This window comes from Lithobates pipiens, unplaced genomic scaffold (assembly GCF_037356315.1).
Source record: "Lithobates pipiens isolate NorthernLeopardFrog02 unplaced genomic scaffold, aLitPip1_a1.2 Scaffold_18, whole genome shotgun sequence".
NCBI lineage: Eukaryota > Metazoa > Chordata > Amphibia > Anura > Ranidae > Lithobates > Lithobates pipiens.
Genome location: NW_027507758.1, coordinates 347,750,102 through 347,773,957, shown reverse-complemented (window position 1 = coordinate 347,773,957; position 23,856 = coordinate 347,750,102). Strand labels below are relative to the sequence as shown.

Below are 23,856 nucleotides of genomic sequence, written 5' to 3'. Positions count from 1 at the left end.
AGGCCACAGGAAAAGAGGGGGGAATGAGAGAGCACCCCCCCCCCCGAACTCTACCAGGCCACATGCCCTCAACTTGGGGAGGGTGCTTTGGGGTAGCCGCCCAAAGCACTTTGTCCCCATGTTGATGTGGACAAGGTCCTCATCCCCACAACCTTTGCCCAGTGGTTGTGGGGATCTGCAAGCGAGGGGCTTATCGGAATCTTGAAGCCCTATTTAACAAGGGGACCCACAGATCCCGGCCTCCCCCCGTGTGAAATGCTAACTGGGTACAAGTGTACCCATACCATTTCATAAAAAGTGTGAAAATGGTAAAAATGACATGACACGGCTTGGGGCAAGTTCTTTAATAAAAAATACAAAAAAAAATGTCCCAAGAAGTAGTAGTCTTCTCTTGCTCTGCCGACGGACCAAAAAAATTAAAAAAAATGTGACCGACCCGCTTCCATGTGCGGCTCCCGCTGTATGATGTGTCTTCGCTTTGACAGTTCTTTTATAACTGAGGGCAGGGCCACACAGTGACATTTCTGGGTGGCCCAGCTTCCCTTGCTCCTATTGCCCACCCACCTCTGACACGCCCCTTTCTAGTTTGACAGTTGGCTGCTGCGGTATTGATCTGGCACCCTTTGCTTACCACCGATGACTGAACGGGGAGTGTGACAGGACATGTACACAGATAATCAGGGCACTGATTATCGGTGCGCATCAGTGCAACCCATCAGGAACTCCTCATCAGTGCCTATCGGTGCTGCTTTAGCGCACATCAATGAAGGAGAAAAATTACTTATTTGCAGAATTTTATAACTAAAAAAATAGTTTGTCTTATTTTAAATTTTTGATCTCTTTTTCGTTTAGCACCAGGCGTGAGCAATTCTATTGCCCGATGTCCTAAACATGCAGTTCTGGGCACCAGGCAGCTGATTTAAAAAGCTGGTTCTCATCTTTTTAGCTGGCTCCTAGATTCAAAGCAAATCTGTCAAGCCCCTACGTAGTCTAAATTTTGGTCCCAAGATGACCCCATCTATGATTGTGTCTCTTGCAGCCTGTGGAGAACATCAGTCAGAATGGAGTCATTCACAAGTTGGCTCTTCTGGTTTGTGGTACACATGGACATGCACAGTGGCACCTTTGCGTACAATACATCCTGATTTGGGCAACAAATATTGCGGTTCAAGGAGGCAAGCTGTTTCCCCATTCTTTTTTTGGCTGTGCATTAGGTTTCTGCTACTTTTTTCTTTTAAATTAGGAATTTTTATACTTGGTTACTTGTGGCTTCTTTTGGGGCATTTTGAGCAACTACACAGCACTAACATGGGTGTAAACTGGGCAAAACATTGGAAATCTTCACTACACAGGTGGATTTTGTTGTAATGATTTGTAGGTGCACACTTATGCCACGTACACACGATCGGACTATCCAGTGGACTTGGTCCGGAGGACAAATCTCCGGACTTTGAAGCGGAGGTCCGCCGGACTTTCCAAACGAGCGGACCTGCCCACACATGACCGGAATTTTCCGGTTGACTAGGTGCGGTGGACAAACCGCTGGACTATGGCCGGACTTTTAAAATCAGCAGACTTGCCCACACACTGAGGAAAGTCCGTTCATTTTGAGTGCGGCTCCAGGTAGATGGGACTAGCGAAGGAAGTCAATGAGATTGACACCTCGCTGGCCCTGTCATCTGGTATGGACTTAAAGGGGAAGCGCTAAGCCGAAGAAAAAAACGGCGGGGGGGGGCCCCCAAAGTCCATATCAGACCCTTATCCGAGCACGCAGCCCGGCCGGTCAGGAAAGGGGGTGGGGACGAGCGAGCCCCGCCCCCCTCCTGAGCCGTACCAGGCCATGCGCCCTCAACATGGGGGTGCTTTGGGGAATATTTATTGCACAGCTCCGGTGGTCTTCCGTCTTGGGGGGGGGGGGTCTTCTTGCCGGACTTCTACGCTATCTTTTGCTAGCTCTTTTACTAGCGGAGGAGCCCGGCTTTCTTCTACGTCGCCGCCGCCACCCGGGGGTATTCTTTCGACTTCAAGGGTCTTGTCCCCCTCTTCTTTTCTTCTTGTCGAGCCTCCGCTTCCTTCTTCCAGCTCTTTTACTAGCGGTGGCCCGGTCTTCTGTTGTCATCGCCATCGCCGCCACCTTCTCTTCTTCCTTGAGATGTTGACTCAACGCTCTCTCTGGCCGGGGCGCGTTGTGCGGCGACTTATATAGGCAATGGGCGGGGTCACTGGGTGATGTCACATGGTGACCCCGCCCCCTTATAATGTCATAGTCCCAGAGGATGCTGGTACTGTGACGACATAAGGGGACGGGGTCACTACGTGACATCACCCGGTGACCCCGCCCATTGTCCCTATATAAGTCTCTGCACAACGTGTCCCTGTCATTGCGGCCAGACACAGCGTTGAGTCAACATCTCAACTAAGAAGAGATGACGACAGAAGACCGGGCCACCGCTAGTAAAAGAGCTGGAAGAAGGAAGCGGAGGCCCAGCAAGAAGAACCGAAGAGGGGGACAAGACCCCCGAAGTCGGAAGAAGACCCCTGGGCGGCGGCGACAAAGAAGAAAGCCGGGCTCCTCAGCTAGTAAAAGAGCTAGCAGAAGATAACGGAGGTGTCCGGCGAGAAGACCCCCCCAAGACGGAAGACCACCGGAGCTGTGCAATAAATTATTTTAAAACCTTGTGTTGTTTTATTTACACTTTCTTCACCAGGTGAATGGGTAGGGGTACATTGTACCCCATACTGATTCACTTAGGCTGGGGGGCCGATATCTGGGGGCCCCCTTATTGAAGGGGGCTCCCAGATTCCGATAAGCCCCCCGCCTACAGACCCCGACAAGCAACGGCCAGAGTTGTCGGGAAGAGGTTTTTGTCCTCATCAACATAAGGACAAGGTGCTTTGGGGATGGGGGCCACAGGGCCCCCCTTCACCAAAGCACCCCCCATGTTGAGGGCACGCGGCCTGGTAAGGCCCAGGAGGGGGGTGCTCGCTCGTTCCCACCCCCTTTCCTGACAGGCCGGGCTGCGTGCTCGGATAAGGGTTTGATTTGGACCTTGGTGGGAGCCCCCACTCCGTTTTTTTGCCTTTAAGTCCATACCAGGTGACGGGACCAGTGACGTGTCAATCTTGCCGATGGACCTTCTTCGCTAGTCCCATCTACCTGGAGCCACATTCAAAGTGAACAGACTTTCCTCCGTGTGCGGGCAAGTCCGTTCATTTCAAAAGTCCTGCGGACTAGCACACAGACGGCCGGATTGTCCACCGGACTGCCGAGTCCAGTGGACAATTTTGAGTCAAAACTTCTTTCCAAGTCCGCCAGACTTTTGGGGAAAAAAAGTCCGCAGGATAGTCCGATCGTGTGTACGGGGCATTGGGTGTTTCATTTGTATGCTCTTTATCTTTTTCCTTCAGCAAGGAACCAGTTTTCTTCTACTTTTGGATTTACACAGTGGGGTTTATTTACTAAAACTGGGGAGTGCAAAATTTGGTGCACCTTTGGGTAAAAACAAATCATTTGCCAGTTTTTTTTTTTTTTTTGTCAATGCTTAATTGAACAAGCTGAAGTTAGAAGCTAGCTGGCTGCCATGCATAGCTGCGCCAGATTATGCGCTCTCCAGTTTTAGTAAATCAACCCCAGTGTGTCTGTTGGCTATGCGCCCTTCAGACGTGAAAGAAAAGATGTGGAATGGATTTTAGCTCAGTCTGCTCCAACAATCTGTCTTGGGATCCTGAATCTATCCCAACAGATCCCTCTGTCCTCTCAACAACTGGAACTCATGCCTGTGGCTCTTCTTTATTATGTTGAGAGGCTAGAAAAGTATATATGCCAAATATCCACGTTTTGGCCTCCTTTTTAGTACGTCTGCAAAAAACCCTTTGGTTCAAATTTTGGTCTGCGGAGCAGCAGTGTAAGAAACTCGCTTCTCGTATGCCTTTGATGGGTTATCCTTTGCAATTTCATCAAGGAAGTCACCAGAGGTAAGTGTAACCTTTTGCTCCAGTAAAGATTAAAAATCCCCATCTGGGAAACCTTCTGTTCCTGAGGCTAAAAAGAGTTGCTTTAATTTCTCTCAGGCTTCCAAGGCAAAGCCTCTAGACTCCCAAGACCGCTTTTTAAAAGCAAGTCCTCCTTACAATGGCTGGGTGCCTCCACTTTTCAGTGGGGCATGTCTTTTGACCTTCGTAGTCATCTGATCCTAGGACATTTGGGTCCAGAGCATTGTATCCAGAGTCTACACACTGGAATTTTGGTCTCGGCCACTGAGATGGACATTATATAAATAGACAACTCCTATCCTCATATTGATTAGTGGTTCCAAATTAACCACTTGACCACTGGGCACTTAAACACCCTTAATAACCAGACCAATTTTCAGCTTTCGGTGCTCTCACATTTTGAATGATAATTACTCAGTCATGCAACACTGGACCTATATGAAATTTTTGTCCTTTTTTTCCACACAAATGGAGCTTTCTTTTGGTGGTATTTAATCACCGCTCGGTTTTTTATTTTTTGTGCTATAAAAGAAAAAATACAGAAAATTCGGTAAAAAAATGAATTTTTCTTTGTTATAAAATTTAGCAGATTAGTAATTTTTTATCTTTGGTAAAAATAAGTACAAATTGGTGGATATTATTTGGTCTTTGTTAAAGTTATAGAGTCCACAAGCTATGGTGCCAATATCTGAAAATTGATCACACCTGAAGTACTGACGGCCTATTTCAATTCTTGAGACCCTAACATGCCACAAAAGTACAAATACCCCCCAAATGACCCCTTTTTGGAAAGAAGACATTCCAAGGTATTTAGTAAGAGGCATGATGAGTTTTTTGAAGTTGTCATCTTTTTCCCACAATTCTTTGCAAAATCAAGATTTTTTTTTACTTTTTTTTTTTTTTCCACAAAATTGTCATATCAGTTTATTTCTCACACACAGCATATGCATACCACAAATTACACCCCAAAACACATTCTGCTATTACTCCCGAGTACGGCGATACCACATGTGTGAGACTTTTACACAGCGTGGCCACATACAGAGGCCCAACATGCAGGGAGCGCCATCAGGCGTTCTGGAGCACCCAGGACAATTCTGACATTTCTCTCCTACATGTAAAAATCATCATTTATTTGCTAGAAAATTACATAGAATCCCAAAACATTATATATGTTTTTTTAGCAAACACCCTGGAGAATACAATGGTGGTCGTTGCTTTTTGCACGGAATTTGCGCAGCAATTTTTCGAATGCTTTTTTTCGGGAAAAAAAACAGTTTTGTGCTTAAAAAAAAAAAAAACACAGTAAAGTTAGCCCAGTTTTTGCATAATGTGAAAGATGAAGTTACGCTGAGTAAATAGATACCTAACATGTCACTCTTCAAAATTGCACACGCTCGTGGAATGGCGCCAAACGTCGCTACTTAAAAATTCCCATAGGCGACGATTTAATTTTTTTTTACTGGTTATATGTTTTGAGTTACAGAGGAGGTCTAGGGCTAGAATTATTGCTCTCGCTCTAACGTTCGCAGCGATACCTCACGTGTGGTTTGAACACCGTTTTCATATGTGTGCGGGACTTACATATGCGTTCGCTTCTGCATGTGAGCACATGGGGACGGGCGCTTTATAAAAAAAAAAAAAATTTATTGTTGATTTTACTTTTATTTTAGTTTGACATTTTTTTTCCCAAAAAATAAATTTTTTGATCACTTTTATTCCTATTACAAGGAATGTAAACATCCCTTGTAATAGGAATATGGCATGACAGGTCCTCTTTACAGTGAGATATGGGGTCAATAAGAGCCCACATCTCACCTCTAAGCTGGGAAGCCTGAAAAAAAAAAAAGATTCTGGCTTTGATCGTATTGGTGAGTCGGTAGAAGCACCGGAGGGCGGCGGGAGGGGGGGATGTCTATGGCTGGGTATTGCAGGGTATCACCGACTATGGCTAGGTATGGCTGGGTATCTCCGAGTATGGCTGGATATCTCAGAGTATGGCATTGCAGAGTATTGCGTTGCAGAGCATTGCAGGATATTGGCGGGTGTTGCAGAGCATTGCAGAGTGTTGCAGGGTATTGGCGGGTGTTGCAGAGTGTTGCAGGGTATTGGCGGGTGTTGCAGAGTGTTGCAGGGTATTGGCGGCTGTTGCAGGGTATTGGCGGCTGTTGCAGGGTATTGGCGGCTGTTGCAGGGTATTGGCGGCTGTTGCAGGGTATTGGCGGCTGTTGCAGGGTATTGGCGGCTGTTGCAGGGTATTGGCGGCTGTTGCAGGGTATTGGCGGCTGTTGCAGGGTATTGGCGGCTGTTGCAGGGTATTGGCGGCTGTTGCAGGGTATTGGCGGCTGTTGCAGGGTATTGGCGGCTGTTGCAGGGTATTGGCGGCTGTTGCAGGGTATTGGCGGCTGTTGCAGGGTATTGGCGGCTGTTGCAGGGTATTGGCGGCTGTTGCAGGGTATTGGCGGCTGTTGCAGGGTATTGGCGGCTGTTGCAGGGTATTGGCGGCTGTTGCAGGGTATTGGCGGCTGTTGCAGGGTATTGGCGAGAGTTGCAGGGTATTGGCGAGAGTTGCAGGGTATTGGCGAGAGTTGCAGGGTATTGGCGAGAGTTGCAGGGTATTGGCGAGAGTTGCAGGGTATTGGCGAGAGTTGCAGGGTATTGGCGAGAGTTGCAGGGTATTGGCGAGAGTTGCAGGGTATTGGCGAGAGTTGCAGGGTATTGGCGAGAGTTGCAGGGTATTGGCGAGAGTTGCAGGGTATTGGCGAGAGTTGCAGGGTATTGGAGAGAGTTGCAGGGTATTGGCGGCTGTTGGAGAGAGTTGCAGGGTATTGGCGGCTGTTGGAGAGCGTTGCAGAGTATTGGCGGGTGTTGGAGAGCGTTGCAGAGTATTGGCAGGGCAATGCGGAGTATTGGCAGGGCATTGAGGGGTTAAATTTCGGTGAGCAGCGATGTGGGCACTGCAGATGCAGCCCACAGCGCTGCTGACACCGAACTCTTCCCCCTCCGCTGTACCGATCGGTACAGAGAGGGGGAGGGAGGAACCGGCGTCATAACATGACGCCGGTTTGTTTACAAGTGATCACTCCTTCATTTGACGGAGTGATCACGTGTTTACTGTGGACCCGGCGGTCACGGATGCTCTGGAGTGCGCGCGAGAGCGGAATTCTGGGAGGATGTCATATGACAGCCTCCCAGAGTTAAACAACCGCCCTGTAGCCGTCATTCGGCTATGGGCCGGTTGTTAAGTGGTTAATAACTACTGCAGTAGGGAACAGACCCAAAAGATACACTCAGAATCTTTTCAAAAAGCTGCTCAGCTATTATTTTCTCCACAATGGAGTTTTTCCCTGTTTGGCCAGGACTACCTCCACCTAAGCGTGTGGAGGTTCCAGGTTAAAGGTGATAGCAGGTATGGTTAGTGATCAAAATATTGTTCAAAAGAGAGGAGACTGTAATGGAAATTTGTACATTCTGCATATAATTGTATTATATTTTATATGTATTGCACACTGCCCTTACAAGGAAAAGTGGCACATCAGGACCAACAATCCTGGTGTATGATGGAGAAGAGAGCTGTCAGCCACATCAAAACGTATAAAACTGGCTGCAGGTGGCATCTATCCCAACGGTGTGTGGACTTGATGTGATGGGTCTGTTGTATTTAAATTTGTATTACTCTAATATCATGGACCGCACATCAAGTTATTATCAGACCTTAAGATTTAATTTTTGTAGAAAAACTTGTGTATCCCATCCATCTTGGCTTTGTTAAATATTATGGCAGCTGTATTCTAATTAGCAATCTCATCTTAAACTTTCCCCAGTAACCTGGACTTTGTTTCCAACCAAAGGTTGTCTAAACCAGTTACAATATATCTATAGTAATAAAATTGTTAAACACATATTAGAAATGAATACTCAATACTCAGATAATTTCAATATCGCACACTAATATATATCCACAGGTATATTTCCTTAAAGGGGGGCATATTACTTAATTCTACTTAACCACTTAAAGCGGGAGACCCGTGAATTTTTTTTTTTTTTAAACGTCAGGCGCTGCAAATACTGCAGCCAATTTTAAAATAAGGACACTTACCTGTCACAGGGTTCGGCGATGGCAGCACCCGAGACCGAGCCATCCCTCAGTCCTAGGATGCTGCCGCCACCATCTTCGGCGTGGGAATCAGGAAATGAAGCCTTGCAGCTTCACTTCCCGGTTCCCTACTACGCATGTGCGAGTCACGCAGCGCAATCTAAATGGTCTGTGCTGTCTCTGGGACCCGTGTGTGTCCCAGCAGACAGCGCGGCTGGACGGGAAGAGGCATAGACTGCCGTGGGAGTCTATTCCCGGAAATGGGTGCAAATACCTGTCTTAGACTGCGATTTGCAGTTGGGCAAGCCCACTACCAGTTTTTGGCTCTTCCTTTTGGTCTGGCATCAGCCCCCAGAGTCTTTACCAAGGTACTGGCTCCAGTTTTGGCATTGCTGTGCCGTGGGATCGCTATCGTGGGATACCTAGACAATCTCCTGAGAGCATCTTTCGCCTCAGAATTGGAGGAGGATGTGGCGATCACCATGCAGACCCTGCAAGAATTTGGGTGGCTGTTGAACCTCAAAGTTGGTGATTATGCCGACCCAGCGTCTAGAGTACCTAGGCTTGCTGTTGGACTCCAGGGAAGTGAGATTTTTTTCTCCCTTCAGACAAATTGCAGTCTCTCAGATCCGCGGTCAAACTGCTGATGAACAGCAAGTGGTTGTTGCTCCGCTTTTGCATGCGAGTACTGGGATTCATGGTAGCCTCCTTCGAGGCGGTACCTTATGCCCAGTTCCACACCAGAGTCCTGCAGAAGGAGATTTTGACAAAATGGGACAAATCTCAGTCAGAGACTCACTGATCTGGTGGTTGAGGTCCGCAAAATCGTTCTTTCCTCTGAAATGGACGGTGATCACAATGGAGTCCAGCCTATCTGGCTGGGGTGGAGTGATGGGGGTTCAGTTAGCTCAAGGCCTCTGGTTGACGGAAGAATCCGAGTTGCCGATCAATCTGCTGGAATTGAGAGTGATCAGGCTGTGCCTCTACACATTGTCGATGAGACTTCAAGTGCTTCCGATCAGGATATAGTCCGAAAATGCCACGGCTGTGGCATACGTCAATCACCAAGGGGGAACAAGAAGCTCAGCCGCTGCACGGGAGGTCGCTCACATTCTTCGGTGGGCAGAGTGACACGTACCGGCCCTGTCGGCCATTTACATCCCGGGAGTGGAGAACTGGCAGGCGGACTATCTGAGTCGACAGATGCTGGACCCAGGAGAATGGGAATTGCATCCGGAGATATTCAGGTTGCTGTGCCTGAAGTGGGGCACACCAGATGTGGATCTCCTGGCCTCCCATCTCAATCGGAAGGTGCCAAGATTTGTGTCCAGGACAAGAGATCCATGGGCCGACGCATCAGACGCGCTGGTGGCTCCGTGGGATCAATACCAGCTGATCTACGCCTTTCCTCCACTGAAACTGTTGCCATGTCTGCTTCGCAGAGTGGAAGCCGAGGGGATCCCAGTGATACTGGTTGCCCCAGATTGGCCTCAGCATCCTTGGTACGCAGACCTGGTGTGTCTGGTGGCAGACGCTCCCTGGCGACTGCCGTTGCGAGAGGACCTCCTGTCTCAAGGTCCAATTCTCCATCCTGCTTTAACGGCATGGCTATTAAGAGCCAGGTGTTGAGGAACCGGGGTCTGTCGGACTCGGTGATTCCAACTATGTTGAGAGCACGGAAATCATCTTCTCGGAAGATATACCATCGTACCTGGAATGCCTACATCTCCATGTGTGAGGAGAAAGGATGTCATCCGTGCTCCTTTTCCATATCCAGGATCCTGCTGTTTCTCCAGCAAGGAGTTGACCAGAGATTGGCATTAAGCACCATCAAAGGGCAAATCTCACCCTTAGCTGTCTTTTTTTCAATGACCCCTAGCATCGCACTCCTTAGTAACGTTTAGGGGGTACAACACGTAGTCCCTCCGGTGCGTCCACAGTTACCCCCATGAGATTTGAACCTGGTGTTGGCGCTTCAAAAACCGCCGTTTGAAAATATGGATATTCCCCTGTTGACCCTTTCCCAGAAAGTGGTCTTTCTAGTGGCCATCAGATTGGCCCCCATTTGGTAGAGGAGACCTTGAACATTGAGTAACCTTGCCAGTGGAGGTCGTTTGGAGAAGTTTTGCTGTCCCTACCCTGATGGTCCTTCCGGGAGCTTTAGTGGCATTAGTTGTGAGCTTGAATTCTGTTTGTTTTTGTAAGCGCACATTTAGATTGATAATCAAGCACACTGGTGGTGAAGGAAGCCTTTCTTTGCACTGAAATTTGCTGGAAGAATCACCCCTTCTTTAATTCAACGGACTGTTGCACTCTTTTTTTTATTTTTATTTTATTTTTTATTTTCTTTTAATGAGTTTCTATTTTTGTTATTTATCTTAGTTATATACATTCATTATTATCACGTTTTTTGATAGATATATTCACTTTTTTATTATATTATAATTCAAAGTTATTTATGTTTATTTTTATATATCACTATTTACATGAGGTGTATTTGATTTTTTATGTTTATGAGGTGTATATTGATTTTTTTTATATGATTAAGGGATGGTTATTTCAGAACTAGCATTGATGTGCATACTAATTATTACTGGAGATCATATGTCCATATAGTAATATATGTCATTATAGGTGTAAATCACAATTTTTTTAGGGTATAAATTTGTGGGATAGCGCAGTTATATTTTTTGTTTTATATTTGTCATTAATGATGTGTATCACATCGTAATAATTGCGGCTTTGAATATTTAGAATACTTTTGGGTGTTGTTTTTAGGTAAGCGCAGTATTTTTCTTGTTTTTATTCTTAAAGCGGGAGTCCACTGGGACTCCGCGTTTTTTTTTTTTTTTTTTTTTTAAAAGCCAGCAGCTACAAATACTGCAGCTGCTGACTTTTAAATAGTGACACTTACCTGTCCAGCGCGCCCGCGATGTCGGCACCCGAAGCCGATCGCTCGCTCGGCTGCCGGGTCCCGCCGCCATCTTGGGTATGGGAATCAGGAAATGGAGCCTTTCGGCTTCATTTCCCGGTTCCCTACTGCGCATGCGCGAGCCGCGCGGCGCAATCCGGACGGTCCCCGCTGCCTCTGGGAGCTGTGTGTTTCCCAGCAGGCAGCGGGGCACTTGCTGAAGGGGGCGGGCGCTTGCGGAACGGGGGCGTAACGTATGCCCCGTTCCGCAGAGAGCTAGCCCGGAAGTGGGTGCAGTTACCTGGATTATCCAGGTAACTGCACCCCCCTCCCCCCTGAAAGGTGCCGATTGTGGCGCCGGAGGGGGGGGATTCCGATGAGCGGAGGTCCATTTTAGGGTGGACCTCCGCTTTAAACATAGGACTACTATAAGTACTAGCATACAAGAGACAAATTTTAAAGTGGTTACCAGATGGTACCAAACGCCGCTAAAACTTCAAAAGATATATCCCTCGTTATCGGATCAGTGTTGGAGGTGTCAAGAGGATAGGGGAACAATCCTCCACATACTATGGACATGTCCAAAATTTGAAAATTTCTGGAAGAGCCGACAAATAGCTCAAAATTTTACGGAATATTTAATCCCAAATTATACAGCTCTATTTCTGCTTCATGTATCTAACATACCAAGCGGAAAATATAAAAAGTCAGTTCTCTGCCATCTTTTTAACACTGCTAAGGCATGTATTCCTTTATGCTGGAAATCTACACAAGCACCATCTATTGGTATATGGTTTAATAAAGTAGAGGAAATAAAAAAAATAAATGAAGGAATTCATTTGCATAAAACACCATCAAAAGGAATGTTATACTAAAACTTGGACACCTTGGAATATATATATCTTTTCCAATGAGAGATGGACCCTGTTTGAAAGCGATAGGGTGGGCTAAATAAAGGTAATGCAAGGGGGACCATTTAGGTTAACAGTGTAAAGGGATTTCTCTTGAGACTGAGTAGGGTTCTGGGATTTTTTATTTTTTTTTCCTGTGTTTTGGAGTGTTAAATGAGGGGAAATTTGAGGCAAGAAGCACTGGGACATATGTAGCAACAGGATATAATTTAATGGTATAGACATTTAGTTATGGAGAGCTAGAATAAAAGAATACGTTGATTGATGGGAATGGTGGTGAGATATATTATATATTACACTAAGGATCGAAATTATGGGACTTAGAGGAGTGATATAAGTTTGATATGTATGTTTGAATGGTCAATATTATCATTATATATACCTTCAAATATTAAGAAAGGATGTGTTTAATTTGTTCTGTTCTGTTTCAGTGGTTTTTCTTGTCTTATGAAATAAGATTTAAAAAAAAAAAAATTGTGCACTAACTTGCAGTGGCTACAAGCTACATACATTTTTAAAAGTCTTTACAGTTTACCACTTTAGATTTACAGAGGAGGTCTACTGCTAAAATTACTGCCCTCAATCTGACCTTTGTGGTGACACCTCACCTCATTTAATGCCAGACTGATGCTTGCGTTGCGCGAGAGCAGGGGGGGGGGGGGGGGGGAGGGGTGCTTTAATTTATTTATTTTTTCTTATTTTTAAACTGTTCCTTTCAATTTTTATTTTTTATCATTTTTGTTATCTCAGGGAATGTAAATATCCCCTATGATAGCAATAGGTAGTGACATTGACTCTTTTCTTGAAAAAAAAATGGTGTCTATTAGACCCTAGATCTCACCTCTGCCCACACCAAGGTCAGTGTGATAAAATGCTTTCCCAATTTCCCAATGGCGCTGTTTACATCCGGCGAAATCGAATTAATGAAATGCTAGTAGCTTCCGGTTTCTTAGGCCATAGAGATGATTGGAGCCGTTCTGGTCTCTGATCAGCTCTATGGTAAGCTGGCGGAACCACCGGCTGCATTTTCGTGTTCCCTGTTGGGACAGGAGAACCAGAAAAAAAACATGGACGGTTGGGGGGACATTCCCTCCCACTGCTTGTGAAAGCCGGCTAGAGGCTATATATTTATATTGTATTGTAATCTTTTTTTTTTATTTTTTTCCATGCAGCCTGTGGGCTGAATTAAAAAAAAGCGATTGATCGGTGGGTATGCCCACCATTTTAATACCTCCTTTCATCCACCCATTTCTAATGATGGGCATACATGCACCAATTTGTTTTCAGGTACGCCATTCAGCTGCAGCATGGATTTATTCAACTTGACTACGCAAATGATGGTGAACAATAAATCAAAGTAACCTTGCAGTATAACAGTAAGACATGCCATACCTGCAAATGCAAAAAAAAGAGTAAAAAATAAAACCTTATTTAATGCGATTGGTGCCTAAAATATATATATATGCTGAACCATGGGGGCATCCGCCTGCAAAAGTTAGGAGCAAATCGCTCCTTCACCCCTGCTGCCCCCTTGCTTCCGCATATGTTATTTATTTATTTATTTATTTTTTTAACTGTGGTGGTGAAATCACCTCCTACAATGCTACAGTTACAGCTTTATGTATTGTGGGAGCATACGATCTTGCTGTCAAGTTGAATAAATCCATGCTGCAGCTGAATGGCGTACCTGCAAAACAAAAAAATGGTTAACAATAGAACACAGTAAACAGTAAAGTCTAAAAAAGACATACCTGAAAGCATACCTGATAAAACATAACAGTAAAACATTGCAGAATAGATTACAGTAAAAAAGATCAGAACAATAGAGGGAGAATAGAACGAGTATAATAAAACGACGATTTTTTATTTATTTTTTTATTTCATTTTTTTTTTCGTGTGTTTCCTTTTTATTTATTTTTTGGTAATTGGAACGGTTCCAGGTTCGGGTCTCTCAAAATGCGATGGCATCTTGGGAGAACCTGTGAAAGCGCCCCCTAGTCCTACGCTAATATTCAAGTAGTCTATGGTAGCGCTCAAAACACTCACCAATGCAAAGACCAGGATTGTTAGGACAGGAAGGACAATAATAGCGGGTGTCATGCCTAATATCCGCGCTTGCTGCTGACACGACATCTTCTTTGGGGGGCTCGTTGGGTAGGGGTAATCGGGAGGACATACGGAAAATGCCTCTCATGCAGCCGGCTTACTGCATTTGGACTGGGAATTGGAGCACTGTCTGGAAACGGGGCTCTGACGAGCTCTTCCTGGAATTTAAGGAAGGCTCCAGTCCATCCTTAAGCTCTGTATAGCACATGAGCGTTCAACAAAGCCAATTTAAATAGACACTTTTTTGTACCAGCGCCTGACCTTACGGGCAACTAGGTACGGCACCAACAACTGGTCGTTGAGGTCTACCCCTCCCATATTAAGGTCGTGGACACAGAGGGGTTTCCTCACAACACCAGTCCCCGTAAGAATTTGGACCGTTGTGTTTGCATGAAGGGAGGTAAGAACCAAAACATGCTTATTATCCCTCCACTTCACAGCGAGCAAATTATTAAACTTGAAGCAGGCTCTCTCCCCCAGCCTAAGATGGGAATCTACAAGCCTCTGGGGTAAGCCCTGGCGATTGGGTCACACAGTGCCATATGCTCCAATCTGATGATCAAACAAGTGACTAAAAAGTGGCACGCTCGTGTAATAATTGTCCACATACAAATGGTACCCCTTTCTGAATAAGGGTGACACCAAGTCCCACAAAATCCTGCCAGCGCTCCCTATATAATCTGGGCAGTTCAGCAGCTCTACGTGACTGTATTTTCCCTCGTAAACCATAAAACTACATGTATAGCCTGTGGCCCTGTCACAGAGCTTGTACATCTGGCACACTTGAAGATTCTGTTTGAAAGACAAGTGGCCAGAAAACTTAATTAGGGACTCATCAACCCAGACAACTTGATGGGGAGTAAACGAGTCTGGAAAACGTTGGTTGAAGTGGTTTACTAGTGGCCGAATTTTGTAGAGCTCATCATATCCAGGGTCTTTACGAGGACCACAGCGTTTGTTATTGAAATGCATGAACTGCAAGATCTGCGCTGGCAATGGAGGCAGAGAACACGGGCATGTGGTAAATTGGGTCAGTGGACCAATATGACTGCAACATACTAATTTTTACTATGCCTGTGTTGAGGGATAGGCCCAGAAAGGTCTTAAATTTGGAAACCGTAATTGGTTTCTAATCTCTGGCAAGGGAGGACTGTGCATTAGCGGCCATGTATTGACCAGAATACAAATTACTTTGGTCCACAATAGATGTATAGAGATCTTCGGTGAAAAACAGCGACTAAAAATCAGGTGATGTAATATCAACTGTTTCCACCTGAATGCCGGGCTGGCCAGTGAATGGGGAAAGTACGGGTGTTGCAGAAGTGGTGGGTTCCCAATTAGGATTGATGAATGCAGCAGGGAGGACACTATGGGCTCGACGGGCCTGTCTGTCTGTCTTGGTGGCAGCGGGACACTACTGCAGTGCTTGTTTGACTACGCCCAGGGTGTATTAGGCCGCTGGTGCTTGCCAGTTCACCAGAAGGATGAGCGTCACTAGTACTTCTCTGCGCCATACGAGAGCCCTGCGATTCTTGCACCTCAACAGCAGAAGATGATCGGGTTCTGCTACACCTGTCTTTGGCAGGGACCACAACTCCGTTGTCAGAGCTATCTGTCATGAAGCCGCTGTCTACAGGATAGTCTGAGCCTGAAACTGACAGATGAGTGACTTCCTCTTCACTATCTGTCATGCTCAAACGTGTAGGCCTCTTCCTTAGTACCTTTGATTTGCCATTTTGGGCTCTAATTTTACTGGTAAAAAAGCTCCTGACTGTTAGCGACTGATTCAAGTGCTACCATAAAAACTGTTAGCGATCGCAGGGATCAGGCCTGACTCTGTGAACGCTGCAGTTATGTGTGTTGTATTTTGTAAGTGACAGTGATCGATTGATACTGCACTTGGGTGGCCTGAGCGGAGGGGCAAAACGCAGGTGCTAGCAGTTATCTGGGCTTATCCCGCTAACACTGCATTTTTGGGAACCCTAAACTGTTGGGGACGCTAGTATAGATCTGATCAGATACTCATCCGTTCAGATACTATACCACTAAGGGAAGTGTATGCTGCGTGTGTGGGTGTTAGCGCTACTGGCACTAACCCTAACTGACCCTAAAATTTAACGGACATCACCCGCCGGGCGATCAGGGGGTTAAACCTTTATTGGGTAATAAACGGCGAGGATAAAAAACAAACTAATCAGCCCTGCCCGTGACACTTATACGCCCAGTTTCACATCAGAGTCTTGCAGAAGGAGATACTGACAAAATGGGACAAATCTCCATTATACCTGGATCGTCAGATTCGGTTGAGCCAGTCAGTCAGGGACTCCCTGCTCTGATGGCTGAGGTCCCTGGCACTTCGGTCTGGGAAGTCGTTCCTACCTCTACATTGGACAGTGATCACAACGGACGCCAGCCTGACTGGCTGGGGTTGGAGTACTGGAAGTACAGTCATTACAATCGATCCAGCGCCTCTGGTCGGAGAAGGAATCCAAGTTGCCGATCAATGTGTTCGAACTTCAAGAGGATCAGGCTATGCCTCTCCACATGGTCGATGAGACTACGAGGGTGTCCGATCAGGATCCAGTCAGACAACGCCACGGCGGTGGCATATGTCAACCATCAAGGAGGAACAAGAAGCTCTGCTGCAGCACGGGAGGTCGCTCACATCCATTCAGTGATCCATTTACATCCCGGGAGTAGAAAACTGACGGGCGGACTACCTAAGTCGCCAGATGCTGGACCCAGGAGAATGGGTGTTGCATCCGGAGGCGTTCGGGCTACTGTGCATGCGGTGGGGCACACCAGAAGTGGATCTCCTGGCCTCCCGTCTCAATCGGAGGGTGCCGAGATTCGTATCCAGGACAAGAGATCCCTGGGCAGACTTGCTGGTGGCTCCGTAGGGGGTCAGTACCGACTGATCTACACCTTTCCTCCACTAAAACTGCTACCACGTCTGCTCCGCAGAGTGGAGGCGAAGGGGATTCCAATAATACTGATTGGTCTCTGCGCCCCTGGTACGCCGTTACAAGAGGACCTTCTGCGTCAAGGTCCGATTCTCCATCCTGCTTTACCATCACTGGTTTTAACCGCATGGCTGTTGAGAACCAGGTGCTAAGGAGCCAGGGCCTGTCGGACTCAGTGATTTCAACTATGTTGAGAGCATGAAAATCTTCTCTGTTGATATACCATCGTACCTGGAAGGCCTACATCTACCATGTGAGGAGAAAGGGTGGCGTCCACGCACCTATTCTGTTTCCAGGATCCTGCTGTTTCTACAGTGAGGAGTAGACCAGAAATTGGCTTTAAGCACCATTAAGGGACAAATATCTGCCTTGGCTGTTTTTTTTCAGTGACCCCGGGGTCTCATTCTCTAGTGAGCACTTTTATTCAGGGGGTCCGGCATGTAGTTCCTCCGTTGCGTCCACCTGTACTCCCGCGGGATCTGAAAATTTAAAATGGAATTTAAAATTGGTCTTGTCGGCTTTGTTAAATCGGCCATTGAACCTTACGCGAAATTCTCTTGGTTCTTTGACAAGAAAGATAATCTTTTTTGCTTGCCATTTTTTCTGCTAGAAGAGTATCGGAACTAACGGCTCTGTCTTGTAAGAGCCATATTTCATCATGCATAAGGACAAGGTGGTTTGATGTCGTCATCCTGAATTCTTACCAAAAGTGGTAACAGGTTTTCCTTTAAACCAAGATATTATTCTTCCTCCCCAGAAGCCTTAATCTGGGGAAGAGAAAGCACTACAGTCTCTTGATGTTGTAAGAGCCATCAGAATCTGTTTAAGGGCGACCGCTCAGGTTCGCAAAACTCAGGTTTTGTTTGTACTGCCAGAGGGTCCAAGATGTAGATAGGCAGCGTCAAGATCAACTATTTTCCAAATGGGTTTGTCAAGTGATTGATCAAGCTTCAGCTTAAAGTGGAAGTAAACCCATGGATTTAAACAGTTAAAAAAAAGGTATGCCGGGAATGCTAACTGCACATTGGCTGTGCTCTCAGCCAAACTATCAAACCATCCAATGGCTGGTGTCATAACCAATCACATGTGCAGCACCATAGCAGTTGAAGATTAAACAGAGGCAAAGATGGCAGCTTCCTTGGCTGAAAACGATAGGGGAGTTTACTTCCACTTTAAAGAAGAAAATTCTTTTATATTAAGAGCACATTCATTCAGGGCGATTAGTGCCTCTTGGGTGGTGCATCATCAGGCCTCTATGGCTCAGATCTGTAAGACCGCAAAATTGGGCTTCAAACGTTTATCCAATTTTTTCCAAATCGATATTAAAGGTCATGAGGAGATTGCCTTTGGGCACAGCATACACTGCAGGCTGCAGTATGAGTCCTCTGGCCTCCTATTTCTTTGAGTCTGTCTCCCCCCCCCCCCCTTCAGTTGCCATTGCTCTGGGACATCCCACATAGTTATTACTATGGCTCTGTGTCCCCTGATGTAAGAAAAGAAAATAGGATTTTTAAAACGGCTTGCCTGTAAAATCCTTTTATTTGATGTACATCAGGGGACACAGAAGTCCCTCCCTTCTTATACACTTGTATTGGATACAAAACTGAGGATTCCCAGTAATGGGAGGGGTTATATGGGGGAAGTTCACGCCTTAAGGGGAGTGCCAGTGTCAAGCACCTGATATGCAGATATAACCCACATAGTTATTACTATGGCTCTGTGTCCCCTGATGTACATCAAAGAAATTGAATTTACAGTTAAGCTGTTCTAAAAATCCTATTTGTATAACAGCTTACCTGTAAAATCCTTTTCTTGGAGTACATCCCGGGACACAGCTGTCCCTCCCCTCTTTTGGGATTTGTGTATATTGCTTTGCTACAAAACTGAAGTACTGCTGGTAGGAGGAGGGTTTATATAGGGAGTGAACTTCCTGTATTGGTTGTGCCAGTGTCTATCACCTGAAAATGCCTATATACCCATTTAGTTAATAAGTATGGCTCTGTGTCCCGTGATGTACTCCAAGAAAAGGATTTTACAGGTAAGCTGTTATAAAAATACAATTTTTTGGACTCTGCAATTCAGAAGACAACTAGCTCTCTATTGTTTGCATGATAGTTTTGGGCCTAATAGTGTTCCATATTGACCTGTTTCACTATAGACTGTTGTATCTCAGCATTATGGTAGCTTTGGACAAGATTTTCATGTCCCTGGATTGACTCGTACACTCGACAAGCATGGTCAGGCTTGCCCTTGTGCGGTGGGTCTTTTGTTCAGTGCTGTAATTGGGAAAATCCTCCTAGTGGTCAGGAGTGTTCTCATGACTGATGCCATTTACAGGCTGGGGATGAATTTTATCCTAACAGTATAAGGGACTTTGTTCTTTGGTTGAGACTCGTCTCACAATCAGTATTATGGAAATTGGGGAAAATCTGTTATCTCTTCAATGCTGAACCTGGACCTCTCAACTGCAAGGTCATGTGACCAGGATTCGGCCATACAGTGCCTGTAGGGGCTTAAACTTACTATCGAGAAGGAACTGTCTTGCAGCTCAAAAAGAAGCAGATATGGTCTTTGGCTTGAGAGGAGCTTAACCCTGTCCACTGTGCACATCTCAGGCATGGAAAACTGTCAAGTGGACATTCTCAGTTGTCAAAGTCTGGATTACAAAAAATTGTCTCTTCAGCATGAGGAGTGTTAAGACTATTTTCATTGGGGAGGAAAGGCAGATCTCGACCTCCTTTCTTCGAGGTTCAACAGCAAACTGCGCAAGTTTGTGTCTAGATCCAGGAAACCTTTTTAGCTTTTGTGGATATCGATTTTGCTTGTGTGTTTGAGAAAGCTTGTATGTTACAGATGAAATGTTCATAAGGCTGGACTGCTGTTTAACCCCATCTCTGCCAGTCCCTGTACTCCAGTTTTAAATTCAGGTATCCGGACCATTTTTGTACGTCCAGGGCACGTGTGACAAAACGCATAGGGAGGAGCAACGTTCTGACGTCATTACGTGTTCCAGAAGTGTGGGATGCTTTTTGTATTAGCCGGCTGGCAATTTTATTATGTGATTCATGCTCCTTTTAAAATGTAAGCCCAACCTATACGTTTAATAAATCAATTAGAGATTCTCCTTTCATGTTGATTGCGGCCTGACTTGGATGCCTTTTTAGATGACAAGTACAGCCCATATCCTTTCCTCTGAGTGGATTTAGTGGGAGAGTCTTAGGAATACCCTGGACAGGGTGTTTGGCAACATGCTCACCTGCCCTTTTTGATTAGAGGGTCCACTACATGTGATAAGCCTGCATCTTTACTAAGGTGGTTGTGTCATTTGGAGACCTGAATGGCGATTATATTTACTACTCTTATCTGAATACTTCTGAAGATGATTCCTTTAAATGTTCATGAACTTTTTATTCAAAAACTGTTTGACTATATTGGTGTATTTGCACTTGGATTTTGTGTACACAGGTGTTAAACAATTGATTATATGGTATTTATGTTGTCACTGTAATACCATATTTTACTTGGTTTGATTCTCTGATTTAAATATGTTAATCATCAGTTTTATAGCGTGACTGTATTTTGACATATTACATTATTGCCTAAAATGTTGCAAAGAATATAAGGACCTTTAAGGTCCTTGATGACAGGCACTGATGTGAATGTACAATGTAAAATACATGTACAGTGGTGTGAAAAAGTGTTTGCCCCCTTCCTCATTTCCTGTTCCTTTGCATGTTTGTCACACTTAAGTGTTTCGGAACATCAAACCAATTTTAACAATAGTCAAGGACAACACAAGTAAACACAAAATGCAATTTGTAAATAAAGGTGTTTATTATTAAAGGTGAAAAAAAATCCAAACCATCATGACCATGTGTGAAAAAGTGATTGCCCCCTAAACCTAATAACTGGTTGGGCAACCCTTAGCAGCAACAACTGCAACCAAGCGTTTGCGATAACGTGCAATGGGGCTTTTACAGCGTCCTGGAGGAATTTTGGCCCACTCATCTTTGCAGAATTGTCCTAATTCAGTTACATTAGAGGGTTTTCGAGCATGAACGGCCTTTTTAAGGTCATACCACAACATCTCAATAGGATTCAGGTCAGGACTTTGGCTAGGCCACTCCAAAGTCTTCATTTTGCTTTTCTTCAGCCATTCGGTGGTGGACTTGCTGGTGTGTTTAGGATCATTGTCCTGCTGCAGAACCCAAGTTCGTTTCAGCTTGAGTACACGAACAGATGGTCGGACATTCTCCTTCAGGATCTCTTGGTAGACAGCAGAATTCATAGTTCCTTTTATCACGGACAGTCTTCCAGGTCCTGAAGCAGCAAAACAGCCCCAGACCATCACACTACCACCAGCATATTTTACTGTTGGTATAATGTTCTTTTTATGAAATGCAGTGTTCCTTCTACGCCAGATATACTTGGACACACACCTTCCAAAGAGTTCCACTTTTGTCTCATCGGTCCACAGAATGTTGTCCCAAAAGTCTTGGGGATCATCAAGATGTGTTGTGGAGAAATTGAGACGAGCTTTGATGTTCTTTTTGCTCAGCAGTGGTTTTCTCCTTGGAACTCTGCCATGCAGGCCATTTTTGCCCAGTCTTTTCCTGATGGTGGAGGCATGAACGCTGACCTTAACTGAGGCAAGTGAGGCCTGCAGTTCCTTGGACGTTGTTGTGGGGTCTTTTGTGACCTCTTGGATGAGTCGTCGCTGCGCTCTTGGGGTAATTTTGGGCGGCCGGCCACTCCTGGGAAGGTTCACCACTGTTCCATGTCTTCGCCATTTGTGGATAATGGCTCTCACTGTGGTTCGCTGGATTCCCAAAGCTTTGGAAATGGCTTTATATCCCTTTCCAGACTGATAGATCTCAATTACTTTCTTTCTCAATTGTTCCTGAATTTCTTTGGGTCTCGGCATGATGTGTAGCTTTTAAGGATCTTCTGGTGGACCTTACTGTGTCAAGCAGCTCCTATTTAAGTGATGCCTTGATTGTGAACAGGTGTGGCAATAATCAGGCCTGGGTGTGGCTAGAGAAATTGAACTCAGGTGTGGACAACCACAGTTATAGTATGTTTTAACAAGGGGGGCAATCACTTTTTCACACAGGGCCATGATGGTTTGGATTTTTTTTCACTTTTAATAATAAACACCTTCATTTACAAATTGCATTTTGTGTTTACTTGTGTTGTCCTTGACTATTGTTTAAATTGGTTTGATGTTCCGAAACACTTAAGTGTGACAAACATGCAAAGGAACAGGAAATGAGGAAGGGGGCAAACACTTTTTCACACCACTGTAAATGTGTAAATTGGCACTATGCAAGTACCTGAAATAGACGATTTACAGTTGTCTGTTAGAAAGTACACTAAACAATATAGGGCAGAACGCTTTGTCTGTATGACATGTCTAGCTTTGGTGATAAAGGGTTGGAAAAGGATGTAAGCTGTATGCATAGGGTGTGGAATTTTAACTACTTTAATACAGGGCACTTACACCCCGTTCCTGCCCAGGCCAATTTTCAGCTTTCATTGCTGTCGCTGTTTAAATGACAATTGCGCGGTCATGCTACACTATACCCAAACAAAATTTTTATCATTTCGTTCCCACTAATAGAGCTTTCTTTTGGTGGTATTTGATCACCTCTACATGTTTTATTTTTTTGCTAAACAAACAAAAAGACCTTATATTTTGAAAACGTGGCAGTGATACGCGCAGTGGCAGGCATTGGGGATGGGCACTGATTGGCAGCTGCCTGGGCACTGATTAGCATTTTCCTGTTGGTCTAGCGTGGCATACTGGGTGTTCCAGTGTGGTGGCAACCCTGGTGGTCCTGGGTGGGCATCCCCTGTTAGGAGAGCAGCTGATCAGCTCTCCTCTACTCGCATCTGTCAGACGCGAGTGAGGAAAAGCTGATCAATGGCTCTTACTGTTTACCACGTGATCAGCTATGTCCAATCACGGCTGATCACAATGTAAAGAGCCTCCATCAGACTCTTTACCGGGATCGGTGTAGCAGTGTGTCAGACTGACACACTGCAGCATGATGCACTCCCCAGCAGTCGTTCCGGCATATGACGTCCACGCAGAATGAGCCGCGCCACCCAGCCATCATTTGATGGCCGGCGGGCGGGAAGTGGTTAAACTACTTGTCCAAGGAACTAAAACGAGGTCCTGATATAAAAAATTTTTTTAACCAAAACTATTTAAATAGGGTGGAGGGTTGATGTTTTTTATTAGGCAGAGGTGCTTTTAGGATTGTCTGGGGCTTTAAAAAACGAAAGGCGCTTTATGGCGACTTCAAGTTTTTAATGTTCAACATTGTGCCATTTATCACCTCCTCCCCTCCCTGCCTGTCTCCAGCACTGCAACCAGGGAGGGAGGAGAGAGACCTTGCAGTGTCATGAGCACTAATTGGTTGCTCATCAGGAAAGGGCAGTATCAGGCTTTAACTCTCAGCATAAACGCATCTGCTGAGCGAGTAAATGGCATCGGCCCCAATGAGAAAAATACGTTTGCATATGGAAGCGCTTGCGTGCTCAGTACAAGAGCATGCTGAGCATCCAAATCTAGCTCCAGTGTCTGCCCTGCTAACCTTTTTAAGACCAGATTTTATTTTTATTTTTTTTAACAGAGAGCCTAGAGCATAAAATGGCAGTTTCAATCTGTCACATGGTATCTGCACAACTTTTTTTCAAACCGTTTTTTTTTTTTAATGCACTTTTTAAGGAATTTCAATGCAACACAACATATAGCCAAATGCAGAATCGCAACAAATAATCCCATTTTTTTGTTCAAATATAAAAGATGATATGGCTTGTAAATAAATGGCTAACGTGTCACGTTTTAAAATTGTGTACACACATGGAATG

The 23,856-nt window shown here is 45.3% G+C and overlaps 1 protein-coding gene across 22 annotated transcripts in view; it reads left to right on the top strand.

Annotated features, from left to right (window-relative positions):
• Positions 1–23,856, top strand: part of DLG1 (discs large MAGUK scaffold protein 1) — a 530,809-nt gene that overhangs the window by 263,867 nt on the left and 243,086 nt on the right. The window lies entirely within an intron of this gene.